The sequence below is a fragment of the Poecilia reticulata genome, chromosome 4, assembly GCF_904066995.2.
Source record: "Poecilia reticulata chromosome 4, P_reticulata-male-v2, whole genome shotgun sequence".
Lineage (NCBI taxonomy): Eukaryota > Metazoa > Chordata > Actinopteri > Cyprinodontiformes > Poeciliidae > Poecilia > Poecilia reticulata.
Window position 1 is genome coordinate 13,938,853 of NC_088833.1, and position 6,983 is coordinate 13,945,835.

A 6,983-nucleotide genomic window follows, 5' to 3' on the forward strand; every position below is an offset into this window, starting at 1 on the left:
AAAACCATCTGGACCTTTTCACAAAATCCTCAGAATAGTTCTCTTCAGTGCTTTTATTATTGGATGTTTCATGACTACCTTTTTGATGTACTATAACCCATCCACTACCTGGTTAAACCATCTATTAAAGTCATCAGATTCCACAAAGAACATCCAGCATGTTTATACCGCAACCAATGACAAAAACATGACTACAGTTCTCGTCTGGCTGTGGCCCTTTGGAACAAAATATGATACAAACGTCTGCAGTTCCATCTTCAACATCGAGGGCTGCTTCGTTACAGCAGACAGAAACTTCTACAACAAATCGGACGGGGTCGTCATCCATCACAGAGACATTGCTGGGGACCTGTTCAACTTGCCGAAATCACAGAGGCCTCCGTTCCAGAAATGGATCTGGATGAACTTGGAGTCGCCGTCGCATTCAGTCCAGGTTCTCGGGATTAATAACTTGTTCAATCTGACTCTCAGTTACCGTCGAGATTCCGACATTCAAGTGCCTTATGGGTCTATTGTAGCAGCAGATACTGTGAAGGACTTTGTACCACCAAGCAAAAACAAACTGGTCTGCTGGATCGTCAGCAACTGGAGTCCCAATTTACGAGGTCAAAATATTACAACGAGTTGAAGAAGCATATTAAAATACATACATTTAGACGTCCCTTTAACATCCCTGGTAAAGACTACACCCCTACTATAGCCAGTTGTAAGTTTTATTTGTCTTTTGAGAAGTCAGTCCACAAGGACTACATCACTGAAAATCTCTACATCCCCCTCTCTCTGGGCACAGTGCCAGTGGTTCTTGGCACGACAAGAGAAAACTATGAGAACTTTGTTCCAAGAGACGCTTTTATCCACGTGGATGATTTTAAGTCACCCAAAGAGCTGGCTGACTACCTGCTTCTTCTGGACAAGAACCAAAAAATGTACGTTGGGCACTTCAAATGGAGACGGCACTTTAAAGTAAAGACAGCCCATTTCTGGGCAGAGCACACATGTAAGGCCTGTGATTACCTGAGACGGAGGAACGAATACAGGGCATTTGATAACCTTAACAAGTGGTACTGGGGCTGATGGACTGTGCAGCACTCACCTCTTCATAACATTGTACTCAGAGAAAAGTCAAACTGATAATTTAATGGAATATTTACATGAAGAATGCAAGTAAGCAAATATGAAAAAGAATGTAAAGTTAAACGTGAAGGTGGTTTATTATTTTTGGGAACAATGTTTGTACTTTATTTAGGTGTTATTCTTGCATGTTTTTATGTCGGATTTGCATGTCTAATGCAGGAGATATATCTTTGTGTGGAGAAATATTGAAGTCACTTTCATAATTGTGCACATGGCTGTGATAAGGAGAGCTGGATTGTTAACTGATCAATCAATCAGTGATTAGTGAATGGGATTTGGTTCATATAGTCTCTAGATAGTCTCATTATTTGCTCAAATTTGTTTCCTCATATGTGAAAGGTGTTGCTTTTTGTAATATTTACCTCAATTGAAAGTGGAGATCCCAGCAATGGGTGGAAGTTGTTGTTAACGCAATATTGTTGTCTGGTTAAAAGATGCCCTTCTTTACTTTATTTCTTTACTTTGCACTTCTTTTCTGCAAGGGTCTGGTCCCTATCCAGTGTGATGAAGTTACGAAGGGTCTGAGGGTGCCAGGGAGGGAGGAATGGTTTCAAGTCGCTTTAATGTCTGATTATAGATGGAGAAAGTGCGCCCTCGCCTGTTCAGAAAGGTGTATGTAATGTTACAGTTACTGTCCCTCAATGGAATATATAGTAGTCAGTCCCAGTGACTGTTTCACTCATGGTTTAGCCAATGTGCTTCCTGGGTAAAAATGAAATGAGAAACGTGGCCCAAAACCACCCTTCTCCCCCAACCCCCGCTCAACAGTTTCCAGCAGCGCAGGCGATACACGTGAGGGGCCCGATCACTGGCCCCGGTCATTGGCCCCGCCCCCCGGCCCCACGCTGACTTGTTCCGCTAGTGGGGTAGGGGTAGGGTATGTGGTTGGATCGAGGGCTCCACAATGTGCCATGTATTGTGAAACCATCATTCACTGAAAACAATGAGTGTTAGAAGAAGAAAGGAAGGGTGATCATGCATTAACATCCATCAGGGCTATGGAGCTTTGGTTATTTTCTGTTCCAGAAAAGCATGAATGCCATTTCATACCTTTATATCAGGAATATTATTCACTTCTTTTGTCTACCTGGGTTTGACCTGAAATGAGGACCACCACGTTGTTAAAATATAAAATTGTAGAATTACTGCCAAACAGTCTGGTCCTATCATGATGTGTGACTGTAGGTATACATTTATAAAAATCATGTGTGACATGCATTGTGTATATCTCTGTTGTAAAATCCTCTAAGCTTTTTTTCCTTTCAGAAAGTTCATATTTTGTGCAGACAGTTTAATCAACTGAATTGATCTTAAGATGAAGAATCACACTTGAAGAATGGCAATAAAACTGGAATCTTGAATAATATATCATGTTTGCAGTAATAAAAAATGTAATTTTCGTATTTATACTTAATGGTAGTTCAGTAGCCTGAAGTAGGCAGTAGATGTATCAGCTTTCTTTCTCCCTTCTCACCGTAGGACATCAACAAGTCATTTATTGCAAAGTGCTGATTCAGCCCATCACTTTGTGTTATTTAAAGTGACGGGCTCTGGCACTCAAACCAAGCCAAGTAAAACATTTTCTTGTTAATCCATATCGGAATCTACCATCTATAAATGCACCCTATCACTGAAATTACACACCTGACTCATTCAGCCTATTGGTAAACATTACAAAAGGATGCAACATCACTTTACAAAGCCTTGCAAATTTATTCATACCACTTAAACATTTTGCGAACAACAGAAAGTGAAATGTTTTCAAGCAAAAAGCTTTAAAAGTGGTGGGAATGAGGAAATGTACATCAAACTTAATATCCTGATACCCTATGTTATTCTTAATAAAATCCAGTGTAACAAATTCTGAGAACATATCCAATCACCCGCATCTACTGAAATAGTTGGTTCTTCAAATTGTCAATCCTGGATGTTTCCAGGAGAGTTTGAATGGCTTAGCTGATTTTAGTTGTTTTGAAATATTCTGTGAGCTTTACCTACGTAAATTAACAACAAAAACCTTAAACTGTTGACTGATGTACTTTTCTTCTAACCCAGCAAATGTAGTGTCTTTAAAAAAATATTGAAAACCGCAGTGCTGGACATTGTGAGAAATACGTTGCATTTGTGATGAAAAACAACTGTCTGTGCACGTGCAACGTATTGTGACAACATTCTGACCAAAGTCTGCAGTAGTTGTGTCGGTTTTAGGGCAGAGACTTCAGGTGACAGGTGAGAGCTGAATGATTTAGGATTTAAACCTGATTCCATGGTACTGCTTTTCTCAACAAGTCTCTGCATTTCTATCGGCTGCATGACTTCACATCACATAATGACTGATACACACAAGGATAAGTATGGGGAGAAATCGGTAAAAGCATGTCACTTCAAACTCTGGCCCTTATTTTCAACAGTTTGTTCTTGGAAGTAAGTTACAAGGTTGACAGCAAAAATAGTGTGATTATCTCTGTTGTGAGACATCATTGTCTGAAGATGCTGCCAACAAAGGCAGAAAAATAAAATGAAATTCTGAAACTGTGAGCCAAATTAAAGATACTTCAGACAGAGACACATCTCAAGGTTCAACAGTCTTCTAGAGAAAAGAAATGAGAGCTGAATGTAGTTTGTCACATATATTCAATTTTGATCACAAAATACTGGCTGCACAATGTCCCTGTTAGGAGCAAAAATGAAAACAATGTTTTTATTGAGGGGTGACGTGATGATGGGATTCTCCCCATGACTGTATGGATTACTCCAGTGTTCTCCTGCAGTCAAAAGCATTCATGCTAGGTTCATTGATATTTCTAAATGGGCATTAGTAGGGTATGAATACATGTATGATTGTGAGTTTCTTTTGCTGTATCCAGCTTCTACTATCAGCTTGGAAAAACGTAAATAATTGAATTTGAAATTAATCATGTGCTTTCAAAAATATTTATAAATGAAAAAAAAGTACTTTAGGCTCTAGTAAATTCTGAAGTCTTTGCTTATATCTACTATGCCAAGACAAAAATGCAGAATCCAGTCTAGAACTGAAACTTTAGAAACTATAAAAAGAATGTCCTTTCTAACAGAGCCTGGTGCATTTAGGAGGAAAAAGAAAAATCAACATCTATGTAACTCATAATTTATACTCTTGATGTGTTAAATTACAACACTGGAAGTAAAAGCTCTGACAAACCAGGTCATGTGTTAGTTATTCGCAATATCTAACACATTGAACTGCCAAAGTAAAAGTACTGGCCTGTGTCCTGAACTATTCAATCATATGACATTAGAAGATGATTCATAGTGAAGCATTTGTGTGAAAATAGTACGTTACTGACACTGGAAGTGAAGTTAGGTTAAAAAAATACACCATTTTCACTCTTGACTAAAAAATAATGAAGCAAAAAGACATTTTTCCTGTAACCACTGTGCCTTGCTAAGGTATTCATGTTCTTTCTACATTTTATGACATTACAAACACAAGTTCCAATGTACAGGACAAAATTGTGAAACTAAAGGGAAATGATATAGTGTTTTCAATATATGTATACACACCCCCACACGCACACACACGGACACTGTTTTTATCAACTAAAATGTAGAAATTGTGCCAGCTTCCACATTACAGTTCCATTTATTCTGGTACCACAAAAGAAGATGCAGCGTTTTCAAAGATCACCTAATTAATATTTTATGTGTAATAGAATCTCAGTATAGATGAAGTTATTCTCTTAAGATTTTTTTTAGAAAACATTGATAAATAAATTGCACCAAGGAACAAAGCAAAACGATTATCCCACAATTGATGAGCAGAAGTAAAGAATCCCCTGCCCCCTCTGGGCTTCCTCTCAGATCCTGGTAAGAGCTCCTGCAGGAGCTGCTGTTCATCTGTCTTGGGGGACCAAAAAGGTAAAAAAAGGGTGAAGAAGTTCCTCCCTTTGCGGGGCAAGGTCATTCAAACACTTATAAGCAAAAATAAGAATTTTAAAATGAATTATAAAATGCACAGACACCTAGTGAAGTGATGTCAGAACAGCAGGGATGTTTCTCAAAAGGCGTGCAGAAGCGTTTTGACAGTCATTGCTCTCTCATCTGCGGACGGGAGAGTAATGACTGACTCACTCTAGCATAAAGTTCGTCACAATAACCTAAGTGAGATGAAATAAGAACAGGGATGACTGTTTCAAAGAGAAACATGTCAGTTTTGCCAACTGTCTTAAGTGATAAAAACAGGATGTTACAACTACTCCAATTTGCCATTTCAATAGAAGATCAGTGTCTAACTTAAAGGGGTGGTGTATAGATAAATATAGTGTATAGTTTTATAGTCAAGTTTATTTGTATAGCACATTTTGTATTACACATTTTCATGTGTTTTTCTGACTGTATTTTTATTTTTGAACTGCCTTTTTTGCTGAAATGGTGTATACCAATAAACTTGATTGTCTGACTGAAGGTGAGCAGCAGCGTTTTGGATCAGCTGCAACTGTCTGATTATTCTTTTAGGCAGACATGTGAGGATATTGTTGCAGCAATCAATGCAACTTAAGACAAAAAGCATGGATAAATGTCTCTAGATCTTTCTGGAATATTAGTCCTTTAATCCTGGAAATGTTCTTCAGCTGGTAGAAGACCGACTTTGTAATTGTCTTTATGTGTCCCTGAATGTTCAGATCTGAGCTTCTGGGCCTTATTACTGGTATCTCGCTGTTAGCTGAAGCTGTGTGCTGACTCTTGATTGTTCCTCGTTCTGTCCAAAGATAATTACTTCAGTTTTCTCTCTCTACTCAGTTTGGATGGGTTCAGAGTCACCTGGTCACATCGTAATGTAGAGCTGTTTATAATCTGCGTAGCTATGGTAGCTAACCTTACTACTTGTTATAACCTGAACTTGCAGGAGCAAGTAGATATGAAATAGGAGGGCTTCCAGATTTAACCTTTGGGTACCCCACATGTGACTAATGTTAACTTCAATGAGTAGTTATCTGTTGACACAACGAAGTCCCTATTATGCACACTCATCACAAGTGAGCCTAGCTCTATGTGCGGACTGATGAAAAACATGTGAGCCATGTACAGATTGAACCCACTTGGCTTTCACATTGCTGATTTGTTGATAGTTGCATCACACATAATCTTCACCTCTAAACTGTACAGTAGGAGTGCAGATCGCAATCAATCAAGTTTATATGTACAGCACATTTCAGCAACAGGGCAGTTCAAAGTACTTTACATCATAAAAACATAAAACACATAAAGCACCTCTGCAGTAACGCTTTAGGTGTCATAGTAACATTCCTGACAACATGCTGTTGGCAACAAAATGAGGTACAGCACAAAGAGTTTAACCTTGTTTTGTATGAGTGATATTTGCAATAAATTATTGACCGTAGCAAAAAATATGTTAACCCTTGATCATATATTTATCCATAAATGATAAGACATTTAATCCATGTCTGGTCACCCTCTCCCGATGGAGAATTCTGCTGAGGATTAGTGTTAGAGATATACAGGCTGCTCTAGAAATGAAAACCCCATTTCTGACCATTTTGTCATGTCTCTTCCCAGCAAAACAGAAGGTCAAACCTCAAGATTTGCTCAAACAATCCCGCTATCAATCAGGGTTTATTCATGAAGTAGTTTCCTGTAGTAACTCGACTCAGGATAACAGCTAACTGGTTTTCTGAAATCAAAAACCGAGGATATACACACACTTGACCCAGAATCTACTCTGAATTTTCACTTTATCTAACTTTGACTTATCTAAGCAAGGAATGTGAGCACAAAGCAGGAACCACAAATAGAAGGATCCAACAAGGAGTGAAAGAAAAAGAAACAGTACAAACTGAAAGAGTGATTAG

General features: G+C 38.4%; 1 pseudogene; it reads left to right on the forward strand.

Moving 5' to 3' along the window:
- On the forward strand, positions 1 to 2,463 carry LOC145551309 (4-galactosyl-N-acetylglucosaminide 3-alpha-L-fucosyltransferase 9-like; annotated as a pseudogene).
- The last annotated feature ends 4,520 nt before the right edge of the window (positions 2,464 to 6,983 follow it).